Source organism: Phyllobates terribilis, unplaced genomic scaffold, assembly GCF_046119375.1.
Source record: "Phyllobates terribilis strain yellow unplaced genomic scaffold, ASM4611937v1 Scaffold_10__3_contigs__length_209671492, whole genome shotgun sequence".
Taxonomy (NCBI): domain Eukaryota; kingdom Metazoa; phylum Chordata; class Amphibia; order Anura; family Dendrobatidae; genus Phyllobates; species Phyllobates terribilis.
The window spans coordinates 134,080,183-134,099,755 of NW_027362770.1; the positions used below are offsets into that span (position 1 = coordinate 134,080,183).

A 19,573-nucleotide genomic window follows, 5' to 3' on the forward strand; every position below is an offset into this window, starting at 1 on the left:
GCATTGCGGGGGCAAGGGGAGGTGATCGGCGATACTCACCTCCTCTTCCGGCTTCCAGCGCAGACTGCAGCGGCTTTCCGGGTGTTGCCATGATGACCCGATGTCGTCATGACAACATCCGGGTCACCAGAGAGCAGGAAGATTGCTTGGACATGCGCAGTGCATCTCCAAGCAATCTTAACACTGTGCACTTCTGACAGCCTGCATGGCATAGGGATGGTGCTCCTTTCCTATGCCATGCAGGCGATCAGAAAAAAAAAAGTGAAAGTCCCAGAGTGGGACAAAGTAATAAGGTGTACAAACTGTCTGAAAGTGGAAAAAAAAAAATGTGCAAAAATATTATAAAAAAATGAAAAAAAATAATACACCAAAAATAAAAATATAATGTACCCATCAATAAATATTATTATAAAAAAAATAAAAAAAAAACAATAAAAGTACACATATTTGGTATCGCCGCGTCCGGAACAGCCTGACCTATAAAACTGTCCCACTAGTTAACCCCTTCAGTGAACACGGTAAAAAAAAAAAAAAAGCAGCAAAAAACAATGCTTTATCACCATACCGCCAAACAAAAAGTGGAATAACACGCGATCAAAAAGACGCATATAAATAAAAATGATACCGCTGAAAACGTCATCTCGTCCCACAAAAAACAAGCCGCCATACAGCTCCATCAGCCGAAAAATAAAAAAGTTTCAGCTCTCAGAATAAAGCGATGCTAAAAAATATTTTTTTCTATAAAATAGCTTTTATTGTGTATAAGCGCCAAAACATAGAAAAATTATACAAATGTGGTACCGCTGTAAACGTACTGACCCGAAGAATAAAGCTACCTCATCAATTTTACCACACGCGGAACAGAATAATAAAAAAAAACCCTGAATTGTTGGTTTTTGTTTATTCTGCCTCCCAAAAATCGGAATAGAAAGCGATCAAAAAATGTCACGTGCCTGAAAATGGCACCAATAACAACGTCAAGTCATCCCGCAAAAAACGAGCCGTCACATGACTGTCTGCCAAAATCTGGAAAAATTATAGCTCTCAAAATATGGCGATGCAAAAACTAGATTTTACAAAAAATGCGTCTTTTAGTGTGTGACAGCTGTCAGTCATAAAAACCCCATATGATTCTGGCATTGCTGTAATCACACCGACCCGAAGAATAAAGTCGTCTAATCACTTATACCGCACAAGGAACGGCGTCAAAAATAAACTCTTGGGTTAGGATTGGGCTAGGGTTAGGGCTGGGTTTGGGGCTAGGGTTGTGCTGGGGCTAGGGTTGTGCTGGGGCTAGGGTTGTGCTGGGGCTAGGGTTGTGCTGGGGCTAGGGTTGTGCTAGGGCTAGGGTTGTGCTAGGGCTAGGGTTGTGCTAGGTCTAGGGCTGGGGTTGGGATTTTTTTCAAAAGTAAGAAAAAAAGATGACGATATGGTGACTAGTGTTGAGAGCAAGTGCTCGCTACTTGAGTTTGCATCGGGTGCTCTGGTATGCATTGAGTATCGTGGGTATTTGAGTGACATGCTCGAGTCTCTGCCCCATATGCTTCGCGGCCAAAAAACTTTACGGGGATTGCCTGCCATGCACGAGCGATCCCCGCATTTTTTTTTTGGGTGCCTAATAACCGTGAAACATGCGGAGCAGGGACTCGAGCATGTCACTCAAGCACACGCTGTACATGGTGCATACTTGAGTACCCGATGTAAACTCAAGTAGCGAGGACTTGCGCTCAAGAATAATGACAACTTATTCAATATGATGACCTAATGTAAACAAATTCTGTGCCGTACCTCTGGGTTCAAAATGTTCACTATACACCTTAATAAAATCCTTGAGGGGTATAGTTTCCAAAATGGGGACACTTGTGGGGGAGTTCCACTGTTTAGGCACATCACGGGCTCTCCAAACGCGACATGGTGTCCGCTAACAAATTGAATGGAAAATCGGCTCAAATTGTTAGCGGACGCCATGTTGCGTTTGGAGAGCCCCTGTGTGCCCAAACATTGGAGCTCCCCCACAAGTGACCCCATTTTGGAAACTAGACCCCCCAAGGCACCTATCTAGATGCATAGTAAGCACTTGGAACCCCCAGGTGCTTCACAAATTGATTCGTAAAAATGAAAAAGTGAAAAAAAAAACACTTTTTCATTTTTATGAATCAATTTGTGAAGCACCTGGGGTTCCAAGTGCTCACTATGCATCTAGAAAGGTGCCTTGGGGGGTCTAGTTTCCAAAATGGGGTCACTTGTGGGGGAGCTCCAATGTTTGGGCACACAGGGACTCTCTAAATGCAACATGGTATCCGCTAACAAATTGAATGGAAAATCGGCTCAAATTGTTAGCGGACACCACATTGCGTTTGGAGAGCCCCTCTGTGCCCAAACTTTGGAGCTCCCCCACAAGTGACCCCATTTTGGAAACTAGACCCCCCAAGGCACCTATCTAGATGCATAGTGAGCACTTGGAACCCCCAGGTGCTTCACAAATTGATTCATAAAAATGAAAAAGTGTTTTTTTTTTCACTTTTTCATTTTTACGAATCAATTTGTGAAGCACCTGGGGGTTCCAAGTGCTCACTATGCATCTAGAAAGGTGCCTTGGGGGGTCTAGTTTCCAAAATGGGGTCACTTGTGGGGGAGCTCCAAAGTTTGGGCACACAGGGGCTCTCCAAACAGAACATGGTGTCCGCTAATTATTCAAGCAAATTTTACAATCAAAAAGTCAAATGGTGCTCCTTCCCTTCCGAGCCCTGCCGTGCGCCCAAACAGTGTTTCTTCCCCAAATATTGGGTATCTGCGTGCCCAGGGGAAATTGCACAACAAATTTTGGGGTCCATTTTTTCTTGTTACCCCTGTGAAAATAAAAAAAATTGGGTCTAAAGTAACATTTTTGTGAAAAAAGTTAAATGTTCATTTTTTTCTTCCACATTCAAAAAATTCCTGTGAAGCACCTGAAGGGTTAATAAAGTTCTTGAATGTGGTTTTGAGCACCTTGAGGGGTGCAGTTTTTAGAATGGTGTCACTTTTGGGTATTTTCTGTCATAAAGACCTCTCCAAGTGACTTCAAATATGATGTGGTCCCTAAAAAAATGGTTTTATAAATTTTGTTGGAAAAATGAGAAATCGCTGGTCAACTTTTAACCCTTATAGCTCCCTAACAAAAAAAAATTTTGGTTCCAAAATTGTGCTGATGTAAAGTAGACATGTGGGAAATGTTATTTATTAACTCTTTTGTGTGACATATCGCTCTGATTTCAGGGCTTAAAAATTCAAATTTTGAAAATCGCAAAATTTTCAAAATTTTCGCCAAATTTCCGTTTTTTTCACAAATAAACGCAAGTGATATCGAAGAAATTTTTCCACAATCATGAAGTACAATATGTCACGAAAAAACAATCTCAGAATCAGGGGGATCCGTTGAAGCGTTCCAGAGTAATTACCTCATAAAGTGACAGTGGTCAGAATTGTAAAAATTGGCCCGGTCATTAACGTGCAAACCACCTGCGGGGCTTAAGGGGTTAAAGATCTTTAGACAATTATCTCAAATTACCTTTGGTTACTTGAAAAAGAGGCAGCTACATATTAAAGAGCTGTAATTCCTAAACCCTTACTCCAATTAGGATGTGAATACCCTCAAATAAAAGCTGATTATATAACTGTATCTTGAATATGTTCTGGGAACCCGCTAAAATGCCAAAACCTGTGTCACTGTCCAAATATTTCTGGACCTAGCTGTATTTCAGTGCAGAGTGGGTACAAAAGTTTGGCATCTGGAGCCAACAGCAACTGATATTGTAACACTGATAAAAGCCAGCAGAAAACTGCTGTTTAATCAGACTAGGAATATGAATGAGGGCTTTGTACATTGCAGAATATGTAGAAAGGACAATAAGCCATTTTGTCCAATTGATGGAAATTTACATCCATGAATCAGATGTTGTCAAACTTTTTAATTGTTGTTTCCTTAACTTTACTTCTGTTCTTCCCTCTCGTACCCGGTGCCAACAGAAAGGGTCCAAATCAACAATTTGCTGACTAGTGCTACTTATTACAAGTGGAGGCGAGACCTGCAGCACATTCCCAGAGAAAGGAGATTATGAGATTTGAGAAATACATAGCAAACGTTGAATAGTTCTTTAGTATCGGACTGGGCTGGCTTCTTAGGCGTCTTTAACCCCTTCTTTTCTATCTCATTCATTGGTTTCCAGCAGCGAATTTGGATATCATGCCGGGAACAGGACTTATATTTGGTGTTATAGTGGTCATGGTATGATGTAATGTTGCGCCATCATTCTTTACTGGTAAAATAAGGGTTAAAATAATAGGCTTAAACAGATGGGGGGGGAGGCTTTTCAGAATTAATTTAGAAATACTTTTCTGGAGGAACGGACCAGCGGCGTTGTCAGGTGCTGGAAGCGCAACTCTCTGAAGGTACGTTTTTCTGTTGTTTTTTAAAGTTTCTTTTTAAGTTTTCTGCTACTAAATGTTGGCTTTTTTTTCCGAATTATTGATTTGTATGGGGATAATGTAAATCGAAGGTCAAAGGCAGGATGATAAGGTTACCACTGATACCTGCTCTAACAGGACAAGAAAGGATTAGGCTCTTGTCTACACCATTGTGGTTTGGTCCTGATGAAGAGGTTTGGAAACCTTGAAACGCGTTGACACAATAAACCACATTAATGCTTTAACCTTTTGAACCTTGGGAAGCGTGGACTCTTATCCACCTTATTCCTCATTTTCTACACCAGTCCTTCGACCTATAATAAAAGCCATGGGGCTTTGTTGAGTCTGCCATGCTATGGATGCCGATAGTGCTCGATAGACCCCCATAACTTACAATGGCGTCAGTCAAGATCAATGTTTTTCCCATCAAACTGTGGAACCCCCAACCGAAAAGGAAAGGCTGCAATCACATCAGGTTTGGAGTGCATGCTCAGCCTATATGCCAGGAAATAACCCTATAGACCCAATGGATGCTGAAAAAAAAGTTTCCTCTGGGTCTTAGCCGGACATATATATGAGAGAGAAAACTATATTGTAGAATTTACTAATATATACTCAAATTTTCTAATATGCCCTAATCTCAAGAAATTGGCATTGGTTTGGGGCCCCAACAGCTCCACTTGGGTTTGACTGGCTCATTTCGATAAGCTAAGCCAGCCCCCTTCTCTATCATGGCCAATGTAATGACAGAGAGTGGGGGGGGAGGACAGCTTATGGTTTCAAAAAGGCTCAGATGTTTTTCTAGAAGAAAACATGTTAAAAAACACTCGGGATCAGGAGAGAAAAACTCGCACTTTAGGGATGTATCTTTAGGCTATGTGCCCACAATGCAGAAATGCTGCATATTTTTCCGCTTCTCCCTGGCAGGAAAAACGCATGCGGATTGTACATGCGGATTGTACATGCGGATTGTACATGCGGATTGTACATGCGGATTGTACATGCGGATTGTACATGCGTTTCTCCTGCCAGGTAGAAGCGTTTGTGAAGCGTTCTTCACTTGCATTTCCGCATGCGGGTTATCAAGCACTTTCCAGGTGATTTTAGCATCACTTGGAAAGTGCTTGACAACTTGGTCACACTATATAAATCCATGCAGCCGGCATGGATTTATATAGTGTGACCAAGTAATAGTTAAAAAAAAAAAAAAAAGAATAAAATGGTAAAAAATAAACATTATACTTACCTTCTGATGGCCCCCGGTGTTTTCTCCACTCCGTCCGGTCTGTTGTATGGGTCGCGGTGGTGTGAAAGGACCTGCGATGACGTCATTGAGTCATGTGACAGGTCACGCCACCGCCGAAGTCAGCGGTCGCGTGACCTGTCACATGACTAAATGACGTCATGGCAGGTCCTTTCACACCACCGCGACCCATACAACAGACCGGACGCATCGCTGAGGAGACCGGGGGCCATCAGAAGGTAAGTATAATCTTTATTTGTTATTTTTAATTCTTTTTTTTTTACTGGTGCTATGGTACCCGGGTCTGGATGAGAGTCTCCTCTTCTCCAGACCCGGGTACCATCCGCACATAGAAACGCATATTATCCGTGTGTGCAAATGTACTGACACGGATATTATGCTTTTCAATGCAAGTCAATGGCGGTGATTACGCTGCATGTCCACAAAATTAATGGACATGCTGCGTATTTTTCCGCAATGATAATCCGCAGCGGAAATTTCCATAGCATGTGCACAGCACATGCGGATTATCATTGGGGAACATGGGGCATGTATTACCAACCGTTGATTAAGCGTTTTTGCTGCGGAAATTCCGCAGCAAAAACGCTTGAAAAATGCATAGTGGGCACACAGGGTAAGGCTATTTCCATTATCCTTTCCCATCCTTTGGGTGAACTTAATGGTTATGTATCTTTTTTTCATCTGTACTATATAACACTCCTCAACATTGAAATTGCAACACCAAGAAGGAAAAATTTCAAAATTATAGGAATAACAGGATCGATAAACATGTTAATGATCTGCAACGCTGAAAACAAGGTTTTTAAAATGTATAAAAACAGCATTTTTTGTTGTTTGGTTAATGGAATCCAAAAAGCAAATTTTCAGTTAAAAGTGAAGGGTGGAGTTGGGGCGGCGCTCACTACTCCACAAATATTACTCCAGCAGGAACTAAAGTAGGATTTGTGTCTGAAAATACACAGAGGAGCGCGTATGACATGGCTATTTTTCATTTTTTCCTCCCCTTATTCCTAGAGCCATAACGCTTTTATTTTTCCGTCCCCATAGCCTTATGAGGGCTTGTTTTGTTTTTTTTAGGAGAAATTGTACTTTTGAATGACACCATTCATTTTATCATGTGATGCAAGGGAAAAACTGGAAAAAAATATTCCAACTGCGCTGAAATTACAAAAGAAGTGCAACTCCACATTTCTTTTTTTTTTCTTTTTTACCATGTTTTACCATATGGTAAAACTGACCTGCCAATATGATTCTCCAGGTTAGTATAGGTTGTCTGATGCCAAACATGTATAGGTTTTTTTTTTTTTTAAGTGGTGAAAAAAATGTGGAAATTTGTACTAAAAAAAAAAATAAATAAATAAATAAATTTTTGCTTGTGTTGCCATTTTCCGTGACCCATAAGTTTCATTTTTCATATAGGGCTTATTTTTTTGCGCCCTGAGCTGACGTTTTTACTGATACCATTCTGGGGTAGATACGATGTTTTGATTGCATTTTATTGCAATGATGTGGTGGCCAAAAAAAATCGTTATCCTGGCCTTTTGATTTTTTTTTTTTTCTCGTTATGCTGTTTACCGATCAGATTAATTTACCTTTTATATTTTGATCAGAATTTTATGAAAACAGCGATACCAAATACGTTTTTTTGTTTGTTTGTTTTATTTTTAATGGGGCAAAAGAGGGGTGATTTTGAACTTTTGTGTTTTTCTTAAAATATTTTATAAAACCCTTTTTTTTTTTCTGTACAGCTGACATGTGCCACGGCTGTGATCATGTTAAATGCCGCTCTCAATCTCTGGAAGCGCGTCACTAATCCCGCCCATCGGCGCCCGTGTCACATGACCGCGGGTCGCCGATTGATTGGCATGACAACCCTGGGTCTGCAGGAGATATACATATATACACATATTTGGTATCGCCGCTTCCAGAATCGCCCGATCTATCAATATAAAAAGAATTAATCCGATCGGTAATTTTGGTCTCCCCAACATTGCAATAAAATGCAATAACAGACAATCAAAAGATTGTATCTAACCCAAAATCGTATCAATAAAAGCATAATTTCGGTGTGCAAACATAAGCCCTCACTCTGCCCCAGATCCTGAAAAATGGAGACGCTACGGGTCTCGGAAAATGGCTCCTTTTTTTTTTTTGCAAACTTTGGATTTTTTTTTCATATTTTAAATAAAAAAGAACCTATACATGTTTGGTATCTGTGAACTCGCAATGACCTGGATAATCATAATAGCAGGTCAGTTTTAGGATTTAGTAAATATGATAAAAATTGTGAAATTGCACTTCATTTTGCAATTTCACCACACTTTGAATTTTTTTCCCGTTTTCCAGTATAATATATGGTAAAACTAATGGTGTCGTTCAAAAGTCCATCTCGTCCTGCAAAAAACAAGCCTTCACACGGCCATATTGACGGAAAAATAAGAAGGGGAGGAAAAAAAAAACTGCGAAAACAGAAAAACCCAAGGTGGTGAAGGGGTGAAAAATATGACATTTTTTTAATGGTATATAATGTGAAAAATAATTTTAAAAGGTTTGAAATTTTTCATTTGTAAACACTAGGGGGAGCAGCTGCTGAAATTTGCCATGAAAACCTAGTGTGCTGCTAGCTCGCATTACGACTGCTGTAAATGTGGGCGGGGTCTGCTCACATGTGTCTGATGTCTCCTCTCCTTTTGGGCGTTTGCAAAAGGATAAGGGAGGATGAAGTTTAGGATCACAGTGAGGAGACATTACTGGTGACTGCAAAGTGATACTGAGACGTGGATGGCAGCACTGATTCTATTAGTTGGTGCTGCTCGCCGTATTACACTCTGGGGTTAGCTACGCTGACTGTATCACTTGCTGGGATTAAATACAGGGCTCAGTGTAGTGTATCACACATGATGGGATTAGATACAGGGCTTAGTGGAATGTATCACAAAGGGTGGGATCAGATACACAGATTGTACCGCACGGGATGGGGTTAGATACACAGAATTGGGTTAGATACACAGAGGTGTACCACACTGGATGGGGTTTGATACACAAGTCGGCAGTCACATAAAGGAATGTAGACTTGTAGTTTGGGGTCACACAGCCCCTCTGATCCTCTGCTGCTGACTCCATGGCTCTGTGTCTGCACTGTTAACCATTTCCTTGCCACAGTCGAGGAGCATTTACTAGGTCCTTCCTTGCATACATTGACGAGTGGCTCCGGCCGCACGCAGGGAACTACATCTTCACTGTGCGCGCGCGGTCAGCCAATCGTCGCAGCGCATGCGCGGCTCCCCTGGCGCTGCAAGCTTTGCTGTCAGGCCATGACATACTGCGCAAGCACACTCGCCGGGAGCAGAATTCAAATACGTGGGTGGCGCCACCCCTGACTGAATGCAAGGATCATACCCCTATGACTGAATGAGCAGGTAGGATATAAACATATAAAATGCTGTATACTCATGATTTGAGCGCTAAATTTAATGAAAAAAAGCATGTTAGTGATGCACATTGCATCACTAACAACACAATGGGGGCAGTGTACATTGTAGATAATACATGACAGGTTCCCTTTAATTCCTGTGAAGCGCCTGAAGGGTTAATAAACCTCTTGAATGTGGTTTTGAGCACCTTGAGGGGTGCAGTTTTTAGAATGGTGTCACTATTTTGGGTATTTTCTGTCACATAGGCCCCTCAAAGTCACTTCAAATGGGAAAAAAAATTGGTAAATTTTGTTGGAAAAATGAGAAATCGCTGGTCAACTTTTAACCCTTATAGCTTCCTAACAAAAATTCAAAAAAATTGTACTGATGTAAAAAGTAGTCATATGGGAAGTGTTCTTTACGATTTTGTGTGGTATAATTGGTTTAAGGGTATAAAAATGAAAAGTTTGAAAATAACGAAAATTTTCAAAATTTTCGCCAAATTTCCGATATTTTAACCCCTTAATAACATCTGACGTACTAATACGCGTCTGTGCCCTGGGACTTAAGAGCCAGACCCGTATTAGTACGTCATGGCGATCGCGCGCGCACACAGGCTGTGCGGGCGCGATCGCCGCCGGGTGTCAGCTGATTGTCATAGCTGACACCCGGTACTATGTGCAGGGAGCGGTCACGCACCGCTCCCAGCACATTAACCCCCGCGATGCCGCGATCGAAGTCGATCGAAGTCGATCGCGGCATTGCGGGGGCAAGGGGAGGTGATCGCCGATACTCACCTCCTCTTCCGGCTTCCAGCGCAGTCTGCAAAGGCTTCCCGGGTGTTGCCATGACGACCCGATGTCGTCATGACAACATCCGGGTCACCAGAGAGCAGGAAGATTGCTTGGACATGCGCAGTGCATCTCCAAGCAATCTTCACACTGTGCACTTCTGACAGCCTTCATGGCATAGGGATGGTGCTCCATTCCTGTGCCATGCAGGCGATCAGAAAAAAAAAAGTGAAAGTCCCAGAGTGGGACAAAGTAATAAAGTGTATAAACTGTGTGAAAGTGGAAAAAAAAAAAAAAAAAAAATGTGCAAAAATATTATAAAAAAATAAAAAAAATAATACACCAAAAATAAAAATATAATGTACCCATCAATAAATATTATTATAAAAAAAATAAAAAAAAAACAATAAAAGTACACATATTTGGTATCGCCGCGTCCGGAACAACCTGACCTATAAAACTGTCCCACTAGTTAACCCCTTCAGTGAACACGATAAAAAAAAAAAAAAAAAAACAAGCAAAAAACAATGCTTTATCACCATACTGCCAAACAAAAAGTGGAATAACACGCGATCAAAAAGACGCATATAAATAAAAATGATACCGCTGAAAACGTCATCTCGTCCCGCAAAAAACAAGCCGCCATATAGCTCCATCAGCCGAAAAATAAAAAAGTTATAGCTCTCAGAATAAAGCGATACTAAAAAATATTTTTTTCTATAAAATAGCTTTTATTGTGTATAAGCGCCAAAACATAGAAAAATTATACAAATGTGGTACCGCTGTAAACGTACTGACCCGAAGAGTAAAGCTGCCTCATCAATTTTACCACACGCGGAACAGAATAAAAAAAAAAAAAAAAAAACAATTCCTGAATTGTTGGTTTTTGTTTATTCTGCCTCCCAAAAATCGGAATAGAAAGCGATCAAAAAATGTCACGTGCCTGAAAATGGCACCAATAACAACGTCAAGTCATCCCGCAAAAAACGAGCCGTCACATGACTGTCTGCCAAAATTTGGAAAAATTATAGCTCTCAAAATATGGCGATGCAAAAACTAGATTTTACAAAAAATGCGTCTTTTAGTGTGTGACAGCTGTCAGTCATAAAAACCCCATATGATTCTGGCATTGCTGTAATCACACCGACCCGAAGAATAAAGTCGTCTAATCACTTATACCGCACAAGGAACGGCGTCAAAAATAAACTCTTGAGTTAGGATTGGGCTAGGGTTAGGGCTGGGTTTGGGGCTAGGGTTGTGCTGGGGCTAGGGTTGTGCTGGGGCTAGGGTTGTGCTGGGGCTAGGGTTGTGCTGGGGCTAGGGTTGTGCTAGGGTTAGGGCTGGGGTTGGGATTTTTTTCAAAAGTAAGAAAAAAAGATGACGATATGGCGACTAGTGTTGAGAGCAAGTGCTCGCTACTTGAGTTTGCATCGGGTGCTCTGGTATGCATTTAGTATCGTGGGTATTTGAGTGACATGCTCGAGTCTCTGCCCCATATGCTTCGCGGCCAAAAAACTTTACGGGGATTGCCTGCCATGCACGAGCGATCCCCGCATGTTTTTTTTTGGGTGTCTAATAACCGTGAAACATGCGGAGCAGGGACTCGAGCATGTCACTCGAGCACACGCTGTACATGGTGCATACCTGAGTACCCGATGCAAACTCAAGTAGCGAGCACTTGCGCTCAAGAATAATGAAAACTTATTCAATATGATGACCTAATGTAAACAAATAATGTGCCGTACCTCTGGGTTCAAAATGTTCACTATACACCTTAATAAAATCTTTGAGGGGTATAGTTTCCAAAATGGGGACACTTGTGGGGGAGCTCCACTGTTTAGGCACATCACGGGCTCTCCAAACGCGACATGGTGTCCGCTAACAAATTGAATGGAAAATCGGCTCAAATTGTTAGCGGACACCACATTGCGTTTGGAGAGCCCCTCTGTGCCCAAACTTTGGAGCTCCCCCACAAGTGACCCCATTTTGGAAACTAGACCCCCCAAGGCACCTTTCTAGATGCATAGTGAGCACTTGGAACCCCCAGGTGCTTCACAAATTGATTCGTAAAAATGAAAAAGTGAAAAAAAAAACACTTTTTCATTTTTATGAATCAATTTGTGAAGCACCTGGGGTTCCAAGTGCTCACTATGAATCTAGATAGGTGCCTTGGGGGGTCTAGTTTCCAAAATGGGGTCACTTGTGGGGGAGCTCCAATGTTTGGGCACACAGGGACTCTCTAAATGCAACATGGTATCCGCTAACAAATTAAATGGAAAATCGGCTCAAATTGTTAGCGGACACCACATTGCGTTTGGAGAGCCCCTCTGTGCCCAAACTTTGGAGCTCCCCCACAAGTGACCCCATTTTGGAAACTAGACCCCTCAAGGCACCTTTCTAGATGCATAGTGAGCACTTGGAACCCCCAGGTGCTTCACAAATTGATTCGTAAAAATGAAAAAGTGAAAAAAAAAACACTTTTTCATTTTTATGAATCAATTTGTGAAGCACCTGGGGTTCCAAGTGCTCACTATGAATCTAGATAGGTGCCTTGGGGGGTCTAGTTTCCAAAATGGGGTCACTTGTGGGGGAGCTCCAATGTTTGGGCACACAGGGACTCTCCAAATGCAACATGATATCCGCTAACAAATTGTCGGCTCAAATTGTTAGCGGATATCATGTTGCATTTGGAGAGTCCCTGTGTGCCCAAACATTGGAGCTCCTCCACAAGTGACCCCATTTTGGAAACTAGACCCCCCAAGGCACCTATCTAGATGCATAGTGAGCACTTGGAACCCCTAGGTGCTTCACAAATTAATTCGTAAAAATGAAAAAGTGTTTTTTTTTTCACTTTTTCATTATTACGAATCAATTTGTGAAGCACCTGGGGGTTCCAAGTGCTCACTATGCATCTAGAAAGGTGCCTTGGGGGGTCTAGTTTCCAAAATGGGGTCACTTGTGGGGGAGCTCCAAAGTTTGGGCACAGAGAAGCTCTCCAAACGCAATGTGGTGTCCGCTAACAATTTGAGCCGATTTTCCATTCAATTTGTTAGCGGATACCATGTTGCATTTAGAGAGTCCCTGTGTGCCCAAACATTGGAGCTCTCCCACAAGTGACCCCATTTTGGAAACTAGACCCCCCAAGGCACCTATCTAGATGCATAGTGAGCAGTTGGAACCCCCAGGTGCTTCACAAATTGATTCATAAAAATGAAAAAGTGTTTTTTTTTTCACTTTTTCATTGTTACGAATCAATTTGTGAAGCACCTGGGGGTTCCAAGTGCTCACTATGCATCTAGATAGGTGCCTTGGGGGGTCTAGTTTCCAAAATGGGGTCACTTGTGGGGGAGCTCCAATGTTTGGGCACACAGCAGCTCTCCAAACGCAACATGGTGTCGCTAACAATTTGAGCCAATTTTGCGTTAAATTTGTTAGCGGACACCATGTTGCATTTAGAGAGCCGCTGTGTGCCCAAATATTGGAGCTCCGCCACAAGTGACCCCATTTTGGAAACTAGACCACCCAAGGCACCTATCTAGATGCATAGTGAGCACTTGGAACCCTCAGGTGCTTCACAAATTGATTCATACAAATGAAAAAGTGTTTTTTTTTTCACTTTTTCATTGTTACGAATCAATTTGTGAAGCACCTGGGGGTTCCAAGTGCTCACTATGCATCTAGATAGGTGCCTTGGGGGGTCTAGTTTCCAAAATGGGGTCACTTGTGGGGGAGCTCCAATGTTTGGGCACACAGGGACTCTCTAAATGCAACATGGTGTCCTCTAACAAATTTAACGGAAAATCGGCTCAAATTGTTAGCGACACCATGTTGCGTTTGGAGAGCCGCTGTGTGCCCAAACATTGGAGCTCCCCCACAAGTGACCCCATTTTGGAAACTAGACCCCCCAAGGCACCTATCTAGATGCATTGTGAGCACTTGGAACACTCAGGTGCTTCACAAATTGATTCATAAAAATGAAAAAGTGTTTTTTTTTTCACTTTTTCATTGTTACGAATCAATTTGTGAAGCACCTGGGGGTTCCAAGTGCTCACTATGCATCTAGAAAGGTGCCTTGGGGGGTCTAGTTTCCAAAATGGGGTCACTTGTGGGGGAGCTCCAAAGTTTGGGCACACATGGGCTCTCCAAACACAACATGGCGTCCACTAATTATTCAAGCAAATTTTACAATCAAAAAGTCAAATAGCGCTCCTTCCCTTCCGAGCCCTGCCGTGCGCCCAAACAGTATTTTTTCCCCAAATATTGGGTATCTGCGTGCCCAGGGGAAATTGCACAACAAATTTTGGGGTCCATTTTTTCTTGTTACCCCTGTGAAAATAAAAAAAATTGGGTCTAAATTAACATTTTTGTGAAAAAAGTTAAATGTTCATTTTTTTCTTCCACATTCAAAAAATTCCTGTGAAGCACCTGAAGGGTTAATAAAGTTCTTGAATGTGGTTTTGAGCACCTTGAGGGGTGCAGTTTTTAGAATGGTGTCACTTTTGGGTATTTTCTGTCATAAAGACCTCTCAAAGTGACTTCAAATGTGATGTGGTCCCTAAAAAAATGGTTTTGTAAATTTTGTTGGAAAAATGAGAAATCGCTGGTCAACTTTTAACCCTTATAGCTCCCTAACAAAAAAAAATTTTGGTTCCAAAATTGTGCTGATGTAAAGTAGACATGTGGGAAATGTTATTTATTAACTCTTTTGTGTGACATATCGCTCTGATTTCAGGGCTTAAAAATTCAAATTTTGAAAATTGCAAAATTTTCAAAATTTTCACCAAATTTCTGTTTTTTTCACAAATAAACGCAAGTGATATCGAAGAAATTTTTCCACAATCATGAAGTACAATATGTCACGAAAAAACAATCTCAGAATCAGGGGGATCCGTTGAAGCGTTCGAGAGTAATTACCTCATAAAGTGACAGTGGTCAGAATTGTAAAAATTGGCCCGGTCATTAACGTGCAAACCACCCGCGGGGCTTAAGGGGTTAATGAACGCAAAAAATATCGTCCTGAATTTATCACTAACTTGCACTACAAAGTATCGCAAAAAACGATCTCAGAATCACTTGGATAGGTTGAAGCGTTCCAGAGTTATAACCTCATAAAGTGACACTGGTGAGGAAGGTGAAAACAGGCAGTGGGGGTGAAGGAGTTAATAGGAATCTCAATTGCATCTTTGCAATTTCTTTGTGTCAGTCCTCACTGTTGGTCTGGTATTCTATTTATCAACCAGGATGCACTAAATTAATATCAAAATGTGGTGTTTTTTTTTTTTTATATATATATATCATCAAGTTGTATCTCAATGATGAACTAGGTCATAAAACAGTAGCGGGGAGGGGTTTCAACCACTTGGACCCCCAAAAATTGTGACGAAAGGCTTAGTTTAGATCCATTTACAATGAGAGTGCAAGAAGCAGAACCCTTTTTAAGGCCACGTTCACACATTCAGTATTCGGGAGTGGAGCAATCAAAAGTATAATAGAACCCCGTCACCACTTCTGTATTTATCACCCACTCCTGGTTTTGGCTTACAAAAACTGATGTAAAATACTGACCAAATACTGAACGTGTGAACGTGGCCTAAGACATGGTCTTCCAAAACACAAGAACAGCTCTTCATAATTGATCTCTGCTTTTAATCCAGGATTTTCTAGTAGTAGGTCATAGGTCGTTAATGGGGTTGCCTGATTTATAAAACGTTTTCAAAACACTACGTCATAAGTAGTCTCCCTGCCTTTAATACGGGCTCTCAAGGTGCAATCGCGGGACGCTGATGGGTTGCAATGACAGCCAGGGGGTCTGCTGAAGACCCCCGTGTCTGATATCATGTTACTACTGTGGAAATCCACTCATGACTGGCGTTCATAGGAGACCGTGATTTCTCACATGGCATGCTATCGTAGTTGTGGAGTCAGACTCTGTGTCCATTTTGGTGGAGTCGGTATAAATGGACCGACTCCTAAAATATATAGTAAATTGGATTCAGTAGTACAATGCAGGATGTGCTGAATATTTTTTCATAAGAATTTGTGAACGTTATAAAATGTCCTATAAATGTCTGTTCTGTTCCTGATCTTAGGATCTCGGCTTTTAGTTGAGATGAATCTTTATGGCACTTTATGTACACGCTCAGTAGTGAGGCCGTGCTGTGGAGTTGGAGTCGGAGGTTTGGCTTACTGACTTCATAGCCCTGCCTGATGCCTGACTCGAATGATCACAGGTTCAAGTTTCCTAAGTTCCCTACAGTAAAAAAAATGTTTTAAAAAATAAAAGCTCAAATCACCCTCTTTTTACTACATAAAAAATTAAAACAATACACATGTTTGGTAGACCTTTTCTGAGGAAGCGACAACGCGAAACGCGCGTTAGGGGGAACAGGTTCTGGTAATTGCATTATGCTTTATTGATCCGTTGTGCTTTCACCTTGAAATGATGGTTGATTCACTGTATATACTGTACTGAATATGTTGAGATGATGGCTCCTTAGGGTCTATTTTACATATACCTATGTGTATTTTGTACTTTTCATATATTTGTCCACCCTGATTTAGCACAATTTGTATCTCAATTCAATTACATATAGCATAGATGCAGCATTAGCTCTGTTTGTGAATAATCTATACTCCTTTGAGACATTCAAGTGTTCCATATGGCCCCACTAGGGGGAGACATCTTAAATGAATTGATATTTTTCACAGACTTGTGATCTTCATACTTGGGTTTATTTATTCATGCACTATGCACTTTATAATGTGTGTATATGTATGAAGTAACCATGTAGTCTGTGTTTAATTAATATTTCTTCATATGGATTTACATGTGTTTTCACATCCGGCATAGATTGGAAGTTTAACTCCCTTTACGTAGTACCTGTTTACTTGCAGTAGATTACCCTTTTTTTAATGTTGTTTTAAATTGTTGTTTTTTTTAAATATATGCTCAATAAAATATTACATTTTATTAAATTAGTCATTTTCTTCTTGTTAAATGGGAGTTTCCTCTTTTTTGGCTAATTAGTTTTGCATACTCCCATTAACTCATAGTACCTTCTTGGGCTAACATATTTGGTATTGTTGCATTCGTAAAAGTCCGATCTATCAAAAGAGTAAATAAATTAATCCGTCAGGTAAATGGCGTAAATCCTGGTATGGATGGCACCCCTCATCCCCAATCCTGGTATGCATGGCACCCCCTCATCCCCAATCCTGGTATGCATGGCACCCCTCATCCCTAATCCTGACATGCATGGCACCCCTCATCCCTAATCCTGGCATGCATGGCACCCCTCATCCCTAATCCTGACATGCATGGCCTCCTCATCCCCCAATCCTGGTATGCATGGCACCCCTCATCCCCCAATCCTGGTATGCATGGACTCCCTATCCTGGTATACATGGCCCCCCATCACTCCACACATTAAAAAAAAAAAACATTTCTACTCACCTTCCTTCCCTCTACTCCAGCGCTGCGTCCTGTCTGCCAGCAATTCGCCTCCACATCTGAGCAGCGCATGACGTCACTGCCATGTGCCCTCAGGCGCCGAGGTGAGCTGCGGGGATATTCACTCCTCTCCACGCCAGGACTATGGTAGTGGAGAAGAGTGAATATCCCTGTTATTTAATAGCGGGCGCACAGTGTCAGCAGCACCGCAGCTCCTGCTGCGGCTCAGCGATCCTCCGTGCCCGGTATATATATAATATAATTTGTTTTTGTTTTTATGTTGTTGTTTTTTTAACAAATTTCTGAATTGTTTTTCACCATTTAAATAAAATAAAAAACTTTTGTTTATTTGATATCTCCTTAACTGTATTTACCTGGAGAATCGTGTTGCCAGGTCGTTTTTATGGTAAAATGAACACTGTAAACTAAAAACCCCAATAATTGCACTTTTTTTTGCTATTTCACCACACTTGAAATTTTTTTCCCACTTTGTTTCCATTATATGATATGATAAGTTGGATTGTTTCTTTAAAAAGTAAAACTCATCCTGCAAAAAACAAGCTCTCACACGGCTATGTCGACGGAAAAATAAAAAAATTATGGCTCTTGGAATAAGGGGAGGAAAAAACGAAAGCACAAAAATGAAAAATCGGCAGATGGTTAAGGGTATTTTACCACCTAAGACATACATGCTAAGCTCCGGCCCGTGGACAAAATCTGGCCCGCGACACCAGAACCACCACCCCTATGTGGGGCCCATTATACTGTATGGAGGATTATGTGGGGCCCATTATTCTGTGTGGAGGACTATGTGGGGCCCATTATTCTGTGTGGAGGACTATGAGGGGCCCATTATTCTGTGTGGAGGACTATGTGGGGCCCATTATTCTGTGTGGAGGACTATGTGGGGCCCATTATTCTGTGTGGAGGACTATGTGGGGCCCATTATTCTGTGTGGAGGACTATGTGGGGCCCATTATTCTGTGTGGAGGACTATGTGGGGCCCATTATTCTGTGGGGAGGACTATGTGGGGACCATTTTACTGTATAATGGTTGGCCCGCCACTTTGTCCAAGTTTTTTATTTTGGCCCTCTGTGTGTTTGACATCTCTGACCTAAGATATTTACCACCAATCCACAGGAAGGATATTATATGTCTCATTGATGGAGGCCCCACCAGAGCTACGTCTGTCAGATCGATAGACCATTAGTGGAGCAGCGTTGCACATGTACAACCGCACTGCTCCATTTATACCTGGAAGAACGCTGAAAGAATAGAGACTCGGGACACCTAGTCTAGTGATCTGTGGATGTCCCAGACATTGGTTGCCCAATGATCAGACGTTTATCTTCTATCCCAAGGTTATCTCCGAGTTTGGTCTGGATAACACTTCATTGGTCTGAGTGCCATCTGATGTTTTACGGTCATCCACACAAGCCCAAAGGATAGGCGATAAATGTCTTTGGTGGTAAAACCTCTTTAATGGAGATCAACTTTACCTACAGCAAGTTGAGCTGAGCCTAAGTGTCTGTGACGCGCCCCCTGGGCCGTGGGGTACTCGGTAGCTGGGCCGGTCAGTGCTGGGGATGTCACGGTGGCAGTGACCCGGTCCGTGACCCAGGGTGGTCAATAAAAGGGGAATAAAGTAATAGGGGAATGAAGTTTTTATAGAGATAATGTTCGTGATGCTACCTCTTGTATGCGGCTATATGGGGCCGCCGCTGCGGAGCAGATCCACTGGAGCTGATGATAACGAAGCAGAGTTGGTTCAGCTCTCCACAGGCAGAGCTAAGCTCCAGGGCAGTATATAGTGATGTTATGATGTAAATGTTGTAGGTGCTGTGTAATGCAGGGCTGGTGATGGCGCAGCAATTATTCAAGGACACAGTGGGGTTCAGTCTTCAAGGTTTTACTCACAGTTATCACGCTGCTCCTGGTTACAACTGCCACATTATAACCACCCACGTCGTCCTGCATTCACCGAGGAAGGGGTTCAGCAACTCTCAGATATTTCAGGAGTACTTAAACGGGACTCCGTACTATGTTCCTTCCTCGGTTGTCTTCCTGCATTAGCTCTCGCCCTCCTGCCCTGCGCCTCACAATCAGTGTCCCAATCCGGTAGCCTCAGATCTTGTCGGGCGACTTGCAGTCCCCTGGACCCTATGCGACCACCTTTTCGGCGATATAATTGTGGTTGTGGGCAGCTGCACC

At 42.0% G+C, this 19,573-nt stretch overlaps 1 protein-coding gene across 4 annotated transcripts in view; it reads left to right on the plus strand.

Annotated features, from left to right (window-relative positions):
* LOC141164489 (cationic amino acid transporter 2-like) overlaps window positions 1–19,573 on the plus strand; it is a 53,936-nt gene that overhangs the window by 14,633 nt on the left and 19,730 nt on the right. Inside the window, exon 1 of one of the 4 annotated variants that reach the window (XM_073649819.1) lies at window positions 4,290–4,428. The exons of the other annotated variants lie outside the window; for them this stretch is intronic. The gene's annotated coding sequence lies outside the window, so the exon portion shown is untranslated. Of the gene's footprint in view, window positions 1–4,289; window positions 4,429–19,573 lie in introns of those variants that run through there. 4 annotated transcript variants of the gene reach the window in all.